Source organism: Vanellus vanellus, assembly GCF_965231255.1.
Source record: "Vanellus vanellus genome assembly, chromosome: 8".
Lineage (NCBI taxonomy): Eukaryota > Metazoa > Chordata > Aves > Charadriiformes > Charadriidae > Vanellus > Vanellus vanellus.
Window position 1 is genome coordinate 8,705,222 of NC_138913.1, and position 12,493 is coordinate 8,717,714.

At 46.7% G+C, this 12,493-nt stretch overlaps 1 protein-coding gene and 1 long non-coding RNA gene across 2 annotated transcripts in view; one reads left to right on the forward strand and one right to left on the reverse strand.

Moving 5' to 3' along the window:
• TBL1XR1 (TBL1X/Y related 1) overlaps positions 1-6,513 on the reverse strand; it is a 115,107-nt gene extending 108,594 nt beyond the window's left edge. Inside the window, exon 1 of the mRNA XM_082487394.1 lies at positions 6,294-6,513. The gene's annotated coding sequence lies outside the window, so the exon portion shown is untranslated. The remainder of the gene's footprint in view (positions 1-6,293) is intronic.
• Positions 6,514-9,052: 2,539 nt separating this feature from the next.
• LOC309674730 lies at positions 9,053-10,302 on the forward strand. The gene is made up of 3 exons (XR_014269423.1): positions 9,053-9,082; positions 9,533-9,723; positions 10,167-10,302. It is a non-coding gene; the product is annotated as an uncharacterized lncRNA (long non-coding RNA).
• Positions 10,303-12,493: the final 2,191 nt, after the last annotated feature.

Genomic DNA, 12,493 nt, shown 5'->3' on the forward strand with positions numbered 1-12,493 from the left:
AACTGCTGAAACTAATAGCAAAAATTCTCATTTGTTCCAGCAGGACTGTAAGTTAGACCAGTATCAATGATAAATGAAAAATAATTAAATCTTTTTATTGCTATTTTTACAAGGCAAAAATGTATTTTCAGAAGTCATGCTGACACTCGAGCATTAATCAGCCTGTCCAAAAAACACAAAAGAGCTATAAAACTTGTTATTCCTCGCCTCGGCCAGCCTGGACAACTCCTTCCAGGAAACCAAACTGTCTCTTCTTTGCCTGGTACTTTTAGGGACCATCGGGGGATTGAAATTCACTTCGCGTGTGCTCGCAATCAGGCGAATTCCCAGCTCAGGGTTTGCTGGCCATAGGTCACCCATGTGAAGAGCCTGAACTTTTAACACTGTTAATGTCAAATGGATGCAACTTTTAGGATAGGTTATATTTAGGGCTCTAAACCTTGACAATTTCTGTGGTTTTGGCACTGGGCACAGTATTTAGCACTACATTTTCATGAATAGTAAATATTTGACCCTTAACTCATAACCTTGGAAAAATGCTCCACGAATAGGCTGTACAGAGATCTTTTCTGTATGCTCTCTAGTCGCTGCCAGCAGGCACGTACAGCTGCGTACAAAACAGGAAAGTTTCCAGAGTCACTTTCACAGTCCTAATTCATAAAAATCTACCATCGGCCTGACGTCAGTGGGGTTCAGTGGCAGCTCTGCTTGCAGCTGGGGAAGCGACTGAATCATTCCCCAAACCCACCAAGGGGTTAAAAGGAGCACCAGCATTAGCTGCAGAGACAGCTGCTTGCCGGCCTTGCCAGGTTGACAAAACTATTGCCCGGCTGAGGGGGAAGGGAAGGCCTACTACTCACACCACAACAGCTAAAATTTCTAGTAACGCACCTCCAGCGATCTGAATAACACTCAGTGCATCTGAACACGGCACACAGCTCTGAAGAGTGTCTCTGTAATACACGCTTGCATTGAAGAGAGATTGAACTGAATCTCAGATCATAAAAGAAAAAAAAAAAACCACACAACTGTTTTTTCTCAGGATGATTCTGATTTTTTACTGCTAGACATTACTAATAAACAAGATTGCTCCTTTGCAACATAGAGACTTAAGAATTACAACAATAAACACAAGGCAGAGTACACAACACAGCCTTTTACTAATACAGCTCCCAGAAAGAAACAGAAAGTGCACCCTAATGGGAGTTTGCAAAAGCCAGCAAACCACACGCAACACTTGATTTTTAGAAATGCTCAGCACACACAGAGACGGCCAACTTCAAATGCAACTGTGAGGACTCCGCATCTTTGAAAATATGACTGTATTAATATCTTATTTTACAGATGTAGATGCCAGTTCATACTCTTATTAAGAGGCATGTTTGCCTCCAGGCGGAACTAGAAGACAAGTCCAGGGCCCACTATCCACTCCCACTGCTCTCGGAGCTGTATGGGGCATACACAGCACCAACAGGGCCACGTGCGACCAGGCTGACACCCAGTCTGCTGCGTTACCTGTCCTGAAAAAAGAACGCATTAGCCTGATAGCTAACTTGTTTAGAAGGACCTTAGTATCTCTACATAGCACTGAATTACTCCACATACACTTCCATTCAAAGACCAAGAGGGGACTCCTTGAAAGATGCCACGTACACTGGCTGTGAGAATTCTGTAAAACTCCTCACCACCACTTCGGAGGTTCTTTCACTAGGTGTTTCAGAAAGATATACCAATTCACCAAGCCTTTTTATTATTATTTCTACAGGTAAGAAAATATTCTCAAAAGTCTTTCTAGCAATCAGCCCATCCAAGAAAGCAAGCGAGCAGGGATAAGCTGCAACACGGGCAATTACACTCCTTGGCTAGCCAAGCCAGCTAGATCCTATGCATCCAACCGGTGTGTGCATTTTCCTCCGCGGTTACACATCCTTCGGCTTGGAATGACCACTTATTTCTTATCAAGGAAGAATTTTTTTTAAGGCTCCTTATCAATACAAAAAGGAGAGACTAAAGGATGTTACAGAAAACTACGTGGTAAAGTATTAAAAATCAATGTTTCAGTGTGTGAGCTGAGTTACAGTTCTACAGATCCTTCAGAACCAAAGGAAAACTCAACTTGAGCTCAAACATGGCCATTAAGACTACAGGGCATTTTGTCTAAACAATTTCAGCCATGTTTTCATTATGAGAAGGAAGAAAAGGGCCTTCCCATCTTGGATTAGATACCACAAGGCAGAACCCTAACAAGGAGTAGTAGTTCACAGTTTTCACACAAACCAGCAGAGTGATTTCTAGATCAGGCGTCTGTACTTTTTCACTCAACCTACCAACTCTCATGAAGTGACAGCTATGCTGCCTCATCTTCGCTACTTCTTACCTCAAGTCAGCTAATTCAATTTTGTGAAATTAAAAGAAAGCCAATATTCCCCTACAATTTCACCTGAAAAGATATTTCTTATTCCTCATTTCATTTTCATATTTTGTCTTGGAGGAAACCAATTATGAGATGAGTAAACCAGTCTCCATCTACTCTGGGAACACCAGCTGAATCTTTTTCTAGTAAAGTCACTCTTTTCGTTAAGCTACTTTAAAGAAATTAAGGCCATCTAACTTCATACTGCAGTGCTTAGAAAGCGGCATGTATTTTGGGACAGGGGTAGCTAAATCAATAGCAGGAACACAGGAACTGTTTCTTCATCACCTGTTAATTTGAAGGAAGTACATTAATGCTGCAATGCAACTCAAAAACACTGAAGAGAGCTGTCAATCATAGTTCCTAATGGAAAACTTCTGAGACTTCTTCACCTAACACAAACACATTTATATTTAAAAATGAGCATGCAATGAGTATATTCTCGCAGTAGTCACTTTTAGGAGCCAAACACGCATAATTACAGAGTGTGCATACACACTTTCACTTCTCTCCCAGCCTGCAGCTACTTGCATGAGCTGATGTTTAGGGCTTTAAATATAATTATTACACCCTATACTCTGTGTGCGTAGGCATGCGCAAACACAAACACACAAAGGGTGGTCTGTACACATAACAGTATCACAATTGTCAATATAAAGGTGAAATGGATTAGAAATGAGGTTACTTCAGTATGATACATGTCAGTATCGTAATATTGCAGTACTGACACAACACAGTCCTGCAGTACAGCCTTGTCCTTGCCCTCCTCTCCCAAGCGGAGACCAGACCACTTTACGACCTCCTTATCCTGGGTCAGAAGGGGAAGAGCTGGCAGCAGGTTTGTGTCTGTCTCCCCTCCGCTTGCCAGTAGCATCTTCTCCATCAAGGTGTCAGAATTCACACGGGAACCAGGATCCTGAGCAGCTATGGGTCTGGGGGGGAGGGAAGAGACAGGCAACGCAAGCAAAAACTGGGAGGGGGTGGCAATCTCTTGAGGCTCCAGATCAGCAGAGGAACAGGATCAGTGAAGGAAAGGTGTCACACCTGCCACAGCCTCAGGTTTCCCCAAAAACACTTAATAGCGCTGTGATACCAAAAAAAGTATCAGTATCACGAAAGATTCACATCCTATTGCCCACCACTAATAGAAAACACACTTAACTTCCGTGAGCAACTGCTCAGACATCTGCAGAGTTTATTCAACCGAACTAGACCGCTGATGTTCACAAAGTTGTGTGTGTTTCTTCACAGGACTTCCTGACTTCTGTGCGATTACATCCTTGTAGGATGTGGGTCTTTACTGCCACTACAAAATTTGTAACTGCAAACACATTCTGACTCAAATGTGAAGTCCATGTTAAATTAAATTCCAGAACCAAAATCAAGTTAGGTAAAATAACTCAGTTTGCTTTACATTATTCAGATCTGTTCTTCCTAACTAAAAAATATTACCTGAAAACAACATTATAAGCAATTTTGTCCATTTCCCCTAATCCATCCAGAAACTCTTTATGCTTAGGGCTGTAGCACTTTTTAGCATCAAACTCTTTCATGATGGGAAAATGACTATGAAGTACTGCTGTTGGGTACTTAGCACTTATACCATGCCTTACAACTTCAAAGCATTACACAAACATCAATAATTACCATATATAGAGTAAAACTGAAAGAAGTATTTGTATAAAAAAAATTCACAGGCAAAAAAAAAATCATAACTACCTGTTTGAAGGGGAAAAAAGCTTAAGCAACAGAATCTCCTGTAATTATCGTGTTCTTTATGCTACTACGCACATGCATTATGGCTTTGCACATTTAAACAAGCAAAAATCAGAAACTCTTGCACCATCTTAAAAAGAAAAAAAATTAAAAAGCCCAAAAGCCAAACCCCAAGTCCTTTCATACATTTAAATTACTTTTCCTTCACCTTTCCTCGTGGAGCGAGAACTAAGTCTTTTCTAGATGTTCTCAGTAACAGTTTGGGAGGCATACCACCAAGTTCCCAAGACACAGCACCACATGAACCCTGTTCTCATGGAGACAAATCCACCTTCCCCAAAGAAAACTTAAGACAGTGACAGTGTACAGGCTAGGCGATCATAGGTAAATACTACGATACGTTGTATTCCATTAGATCTTAACCAAAAGCAAAGGAAAAAAAAAAACACAACACTACAAGAAACTACAGAAAGTTTGCTGCGATCACTTACAGGGCACCACCTGCACCCTAAGCACCATCATCAAAACAGCACAGCCCTTTCTTTTGATGGCTAAGATGAAAAAACCTTCATACGCTCATCCATGAACACGCACCCACTTACTTAAATCCAAGGGCACACAAAAGGGTTCACACTCACTTGAAACATATTCCGAAAAGGCAGTTAACATACACGAGTCCAAAGGAAGGCCCCAAATCCACCATAAGCCTCATGAGGACAAGCCTTCAGGTTGCTCAGAGAAAGACGAGAGCCCAAAGCCGCCCACTGCACCCGAAAACTCAGGTACAACCCAAAACCCAAACATCAACTTTGCAAATGGTGCCCTCTCTCTCAAAGGGGCACCAGCCACATCCCCGCTGAACACCCAAAGGGTTGAGACCACCAGCGCCAAAGGACCTCGTTAATACGTACAATGTGCTCAGACATTTATTTTAGTAACACAGGACAAGGGGAGTCAGACAAGCACTGAAATGCCTATTATTTTCTTTTTTTATGCAACAAAGACTTGGTTGTCCTGATCATGCTTCTCCTGCTTTAATAATAAAGGAGGAGTATGTTTTGTTAGATTCCCCCCCTGCCCCCATCCTCCCCCATAAATCAGTGAGGAATTTGATTTACGCGGACAGGAAAAACGAGGAAGTTGAGCACACTGGAGAGTAGTAAAAACTTCACCAGCAAACTTCACTTTCCTACGCAGCAGCGACCTACAAACCAAACTTTCCTCCAGACTCACGTGTCATCTGCAGCAACAAGCCTCTGCCATAAAGCACGTATAAAGTTTGCTGTTAGGAAAGGGGGGGGAAGGGGGGGGATATAAAGCAAAAGACGAGGGGGGGGAGACTTTTATGCTCTCAAAGCTGCCTTAAAAGGAAATTCGGTGATGAAAGATTAAATTCACCTGGAACAACACGGTAGAACTTAACCCTTTCGGGGAAGGGGGGGGGGTTACAACAATAATAACAAGCCAGATGTCGTGTTATTGCAGAACCTATATGCTCTATATATCAAGAAAATATATACATTGCATCAACCGTGCAAAAAGGGCCGGGGGGGGAGGGGGGGGAGGGTGAACTCCGAGGAGCGGGGGAGGGGCGGCCGCCCCTCCCCCGCTCCTCGGAGTTCACCCCCCCCCCCCGGCCCAGCTTCCCCTCCCCCCCCTTCCCCTCCCCCCCAATAAGTAAATATGCTGGGAGGGGGAGGGGAAGGCGCTTCTCCACCACAAATCGGGCTAAAAATAGGCCGCTCGCCATGGCTCCCTTGTGCCATTCGCTGCTGAGGCCGGTGTGTGTGTGTCTGTGTCGTCGTCGTCGTTCCCCCCACACATTAAATCCTTTAAAAATATATAATATAAAATAAAATAAAACGAACCCAAGCCGGCTGGGGGGAGGGGAGGGCCGCGGCGCGAAGGGGGGGGGAGGGGAAGAAAGGTGCCGTTTAAGCTTTAAAATAAAACCATACCCAGACCCACAGGAGAGCACACACACCCCCCTCCCCGCACCCCACACGGACTAATTAAAAAAAAAAAAAAAGAAACACACACACACGGTGAAGGGGGGGGCCGCGGCAGGCGCCCATCCCCCCCCTCCCCCCCCGCCCGCCTCCAACCGCCACAGAGACAAAATGGCCCCCCCGGCCCCTTCCCGCCCTCGCCCCCCGGTCCTTACCTTGCGAGCGGCGGCGGGGCGGCTGCTCCCCCCTTCCTCGGGAACGCCGGCACGGGAAATTCACCCTTGTTTGTCTCTCCGCCTTTTTTCCTTTTTTTTTTTTTTTCCTCTTTATACAGCCATATATATGTACGTACGCATCTCTGTGTGTGTGTCTCTGTGTGTACACACGTATATGTATCGATGATATTTTTTTTTTTTCTTAAGGTGTCCACACCAAGAGGAGGAGAGGGGAAGAAAAAAAAAAAAAAACAGGAGGGAAAAAAAAAAAAAACCACCACACACACACAGGAGGAGGAAGAAAAAAAAAATAACCAGCCAGTAGTGCTGTGATATTCAATTATATCCCGAGCCAGGGGGAGGGGGAGGGTGGGGAGAGGGGGGGGTTAGAGATTAAGTCCCGAGGAAGGAGATGGGGAGGGGAGAATAAAAAAAAAAAAAAAAAAGTAATATCTCTGTATGTGTGTGTGATTTAGATTGAGGAGGAATTGAGGCAGAATGTGGAAGCTGTTACTAAGGGAAGGAGCCAAGCGCTCGGAGCAGCCAGCGGCCCTCAGACACTCCGCGCGGGGAGAGGGTGGCCAGCCGCACGGAAATGGGCGCCGGAGAAGGCGCCGCCGCCGCCGCTGAGGGGAAGGGAAGGGAAAGGAAGGGAGGGAAGGAGCGGAGCCGGGAGGCGAGGCCAGGCGAGGAGGAGCGGGGCCGGCCTGCAGCGGCCGCCCGGCAAAACAAACCCGCCGCCCTGGGAGCGCGGGGGGTTCGGCGGAGAGGGGGGGACACGACCGGGACACCCCCCCGGCCCCGTCCTTCCCCCTGGCTCTGCGGGCAGGCGCGGCGGCGGCCGAACGGGCGTGAGGGGAAGCCGCCCCGGGGTTGCCGGCGGCGGTGGCGGGGCCCAAACGGCTGCCCGGGGCCTGCGCTCGCCGCTCGGGCGGGCCCTGAGGGCCGGGGAAGGGCCGGCGGGCCGGGGAGTTTTTTCTAGGAAAGCCATTAATTGCGCTCCGCTGCTAAAAGCGGTTAGGTAAATGCAGGGTTTAACGTGGTGGGGTTTTACTTATTTTTGGGTTTTTTTGTAGGGCGTCGCGGTGGGCAATGGTAGCCCATACCAGGCGTGGGGGATCCGTCCTCACGCCCGGCTCTGTTACTGCCTCTACCTTATAATTTCATTTAATGAAAATAATCCGCTACAGTAATCGCATTGTGTCCAGCCTGGGTGCTTTTCATTCTTAGAATCGAAGCGCTATTTATCATTTATATCGCAGGTTTGTTCATTTTTTAAAGCAAGCCATGTTAATTGGAACCACGTCCGTCACTGGGCATAGTCCTTTCCATCTTAAAATGTTTTTACAATAGCATTTCAGGCGCTTGGGCGTTGGTCCAGCGCGCTGGTGTCCAGGCACTGGCACCCGCGCAGAGTCCTGGTGACCACAGACCACGCGCGGATCCGACGGCAGCACGGGATGTCGTTCCCGTTCCTGCCCAAGGCTCTGCAGGCACAAGCCCGGGTCTGACGCTGCCCCAGCGGGGCCTCCGCACCACCGTGCTGCTGCAGAGCTGGCACACCGGGAAGGGAGAGAGATGGGCCACAAATGGAGCTCTTATTTGTCTTTTCTTTTTTTTTTGGGGGGGGGGTTGGTTTTTTTTTTTTGTTTTTGGGGTTTTTTTTTTTGTTTTTTTAAATATGAACAGAGCTCGGCATTGCTGGAGAATGATGCTAATCCTAAAGCAACAGTTCTGGAGTTAAGGGTGGATTTTACTTCCAGCCTAATGACTGGGACGCACCATAGGCAGCTTTCGCCTACCTGAGCTTCATCTCACAAGCAGACGGCAGCCCTCGACTCTGCAAAGCCTTGATGAAAGCAGAGGGGTGGGTCTCTGGGCGTAGGATCACCTCACGGTGCTCTTTTTTATTTTCGGGGTCAGGCCCATGCACTTTTTCTCCTTTTATGAAGAGTAATATTTAAATACTTGCAGAAAACATTTTTTTTTCTTGCATTGCAAAGTCATTTAATTCTGAGAAAGCCTTGGGCCTTCAATCCGTTTGCTTGAAGAGGCCTGAGTTACATGAGGAAACCAAGTTGCTCTCAAAAGCCAGGGAGCACGTCTGTAACTGCAGACCACTTGATGTTCAACTTTTATTTCTGTAATGATTTTGATGATCAAAGTGGGCAACTTTCTCTTCCCAATAACAGTGTATAGGTTGTCTGCTTCAAGCGTGTAAAGATGCAATAATTTTTTAGGACCATATCCAGTCCAATTCCAAATTTTGACTGCTTTGCTGAAAGTCAGGACATTTAAAAGGGGGGAAAATGTGGCAAGGGACTCATTAACACCTTCCTACGTTATAATCTTAGATCCATCCATGCTTCTAAAGGAGTTTAACCTCTTGATACTCTGAATGATTAATTTCCCAGGTAAAAGAAGATAAGCAATAATAGTGGGTGGAGGAGGGGGGGATGGGAGCATGAACGTAGCCTAAGGCGAGAGGAAAGAAGATAAGACACCTCATATAGGGGACTGTGGAACAACAGGGGCTGAAGAAGGGCATGAGAAGAGCTGTGAGCAGGTGAGCAGTCCACGAAATAGGAATGGGAGGTGTAACGTTCAGAAAGCTTGTGTGAGAAATGGAGGAGGGAAAACCCCTCAAGTGTGCCTTGTTTGGCCCACAGGAACTACGAACACCATCTTCCCATCCATCTGCTGAGCAGCGACAGCGCGCTGAACTGAAGTCATCTGGCTGAAAGTTTCCGTGGTCTCATGTTCTCCAAATATTCAGTCACAACTCCGAGGTGTCAGGCTCTCGTTTTTAACATGCTGATGATGTACTTGACTGGGTGATTACCCGAGTATGCGCTCTGCTCTGCAGAATCTACGAAGTGCATTCTGGCAGATTTATGCTTTAATAATTTTACCCCATCCATTTTGTTCTGGTTTCCCTTTCTTTTATGAAGGCGAACACCTCAAAGGACTGTGCCCTGATGAGCTTTAGACTTTGTAGTTCTGTTGCCCAAATACGTAGCTGGGCTCACAGTTACCAGGGGCGCTTACAGAGTGTGCGGGAGGGAAGTTCTCGCTTTCAGAGGTTTCCAAGAACGGATGTTGGGTAACACAGGGCAGTTGAGCAGGTTATGGTTTACGGCGGGTTGTTCCGTGAGCAAGCCGAGCTTAGGGAGTTGGCTTTGCCTTGAGCCAGGAGAGGCATTTTTAAACAATAACTGTCATTACGTTTCCTTTCCCAGACTCCTAGTAGCGAGAAAGATGGGACCAAACCCTCACTTGCGGATGTAGAACTGGAGCGGGTCTGAGGTCTCGGTTCATCCATGTGTTTGAATAACAGTGTGCCTTCAACGTGCTTCAACAGTACCGCTGCTGTTCGCTTTCCATGGCTCTGTCTTCCCAACTGCTGGAAAGTCTTCTCACGGCCATATTTGTAAGACACAGCCTTAAAATAGTTGAAATTGCTTGTAACAGTGAGAGCTCGGCCTACTAAGCGCATATAAGCAAATATTTGCGATAACTGGACCAGTGTTTGCACAGCACCAAGCACACTGCCCGAACTCCATAAATAATAATACTTGGCACTCACAGAGTGGTTTCCATTTTCAAAGCACTTTAGTCATAACCCTTGGCACCTATATGGCCTTTTACATCTTTACAAGAATTAATTAATCCTCATAGTGTCCTGTGAGATAGGTATGCACTGCAATAATAACAATAACAACCATTAATAATTCATGCATTCTACTCAAAAATCACTTCAGGGATTAAAATGCATCTGCAATACTTGTTTTTTTATTAACATTTTCCAGCAAATAATAAAAGCCATGGTATTGTGTTAAATCTATATAATATCCATCCATAAATCTTTTGCAGATTGGGGCGAGGCTGAAGGCCCGGTGAGATACCAGTACATCGGCAGGAATTAGATGACTAACTTCAGCAAAGCAAGTTCAATCTCAGTCCACCGCGCAGTCTAGGTGCCAGAATGAAACTTGCCACGCATGGCAGTGCATAAATAAATAACAGCAAACCAGGAAGGCTCTTTGGTCATTTTTAGCTCTTGTTTATGCACAGGCTCCCCCAGTTACGGGACCCCATCCTATACAAACACAGCACCAAGAAAATGCAAGCACTTACTGGGTGAGAAACGGCAGTGACTCAGCACCACGTTGTGCAACAGGGAGAGCAGGGACAAGTCTGGCCAACACCGGGGCAAACCCTTTCCCTTGTAAAAATTACCATATTGCCTTTGATATGCAGGCAAGCCCCAGTCAAACCTGATATTTAAACAAGCGGAACGTAAACCCTGTTGACTGAAACAGAAGAACGGGCAGGCTCCCACCGGGGGAGCGCCCTGGCTCTGGGCTTGCCGGGGCAGAGGAGGGACGGGTGCTGGATCGGGCTCCCTGCGCAGACGGTCCAATTCCCTACGAAGATGCTTTTTTCGGTTTGCGTTGCAAAATGGATTAATGTAAACCACAAAGGCACCTTTAGTCCTAATAACGCTGCCACACCAGAAAAAAATGGGAAAGAGGAGAGAGAGGCACACCCGCACCCTAGCAATTTCCCCATGACTTCCCCACGACTTCTGTGTCTACAAACTCTAAGTCTAGAGCACTTAACAGTTAAGGCCAGGGGCTTTCATACTTTAGGACTTTTTTTTTTCCTCTTTAATGTGAGGAAGATACCAATTAAAAAAAAAAACCCAACCTTTAAATGATTTGTCTTTGTGTTGTACATACCGAGAAAGGAGATGGAAGTTCTCCTGTTCAAAGGGACTGGCTTTATTCTTTTTGCAGCTGTTGACAATGACTGTCTGCAGGAGCGGACATTTCGGGAAAGGGACTTGTTTCTGAGTAGGGAGCATCTTCTGCTGCTACCTTGGTGTACAAATCCATCAGTGGACACGTGGTAAAAACCATCTAATGCTGATGATTAACATCCCCGTAGCATCACTTTTTATTTTTACCAGTTGCTTTAAAGTATACACGCGCAGATAACGTTGTAGATCTCCACAAGGCAGAGAGGATTCGGTCCCAAAACAATCATCTCATTGATACACTTACCCAGATCGATCTCGGAGGCTTCTGCTTCCCAGAATAAACAGCAAGAGCGGAGGAACGGCATGGCCAGGTGAATAGTCCCTCATTCATAGACCGTTGATGAACTGTGTGATCCAAAGCCATGAAGTGGCTCTTTCAGAAATTTCAGGACACAAGTTACGTTGCTCAGAGCACGTTTAGCACTGCTCTGAATGGGTGGTGGTGGTGGGAAGCGTGAACTGGTTAGCTTTGCCCTGGTACACGGAGCTTCAGCAGGGCACGGGCTGCTCGTCCTGGCCATCCCGCACAGGGGCAATTTCACGTTTCTATTTTTAAAAGCTACCCACAGGCCTCCCCCCAAAAAAAGCATAGCCCACAGATGACAAAGTTAAGAACTGCTGCTGCGGGATTGGGATATGTACTAAGCAAAGCCATTGGCCTGATTGTCTCATCGCTGCTGACCTCCTCCCCCAAGGCCCTGCAAACCCTAAAGGCTTCAAGAGGAACACAAATGTGTGTGTGCACATGTCATACCAAGAAAAGCTTCCAAATCAGTGCTAGAGGAACATATTTTTAAAGGAAAAACAAGAGAAATGGAAGAGAAGAGATGGCAGCTGCTTCAGCCCCCTGCAAGCGAGGGCTCCTGCACTTCGTCAGCCGCTCCCAATGGGGCACATTTTCACTTTTTTGGGGCGGAGACAAAAACCAATGGGGTTTGTCGCTGGTGTCCCAGGGCCTCCTGCCCACGGAAGGCTGCCATTGTGAGCAGAGGATGCCACCGTCCCCCTGGGCTTCCAAAGCGGTTCCTGGCACAAGAGGGAGGACAAAGTGAAAGCCGTCCTGGGGCAACCAAGACGGCCCGATTAGTGTCTCAGTGAAAGCTCTGAATATCATCCCTTGCTACCCAGAAATCTGGCCTCGGGAGGATTTGCGGATGCTTCGCACAATTGTGGAGAAGAGGAGAAAAATGAGCGAACAACTTGGAAAGATGCTGATACAGACCCGACTCTGGAAAGCAACACGGGCTGAGCCCTGGCGGGGTTAGCTATTGCAGGTGCGGAGCCGTAGTTTCAGCGTGAACTGGGGCTGTTTCCTTGAGAGGCGATGCCCTGACAGCAGATACCATGACAGCAGGCAGGCTGTTGTTAAACAGCCTCT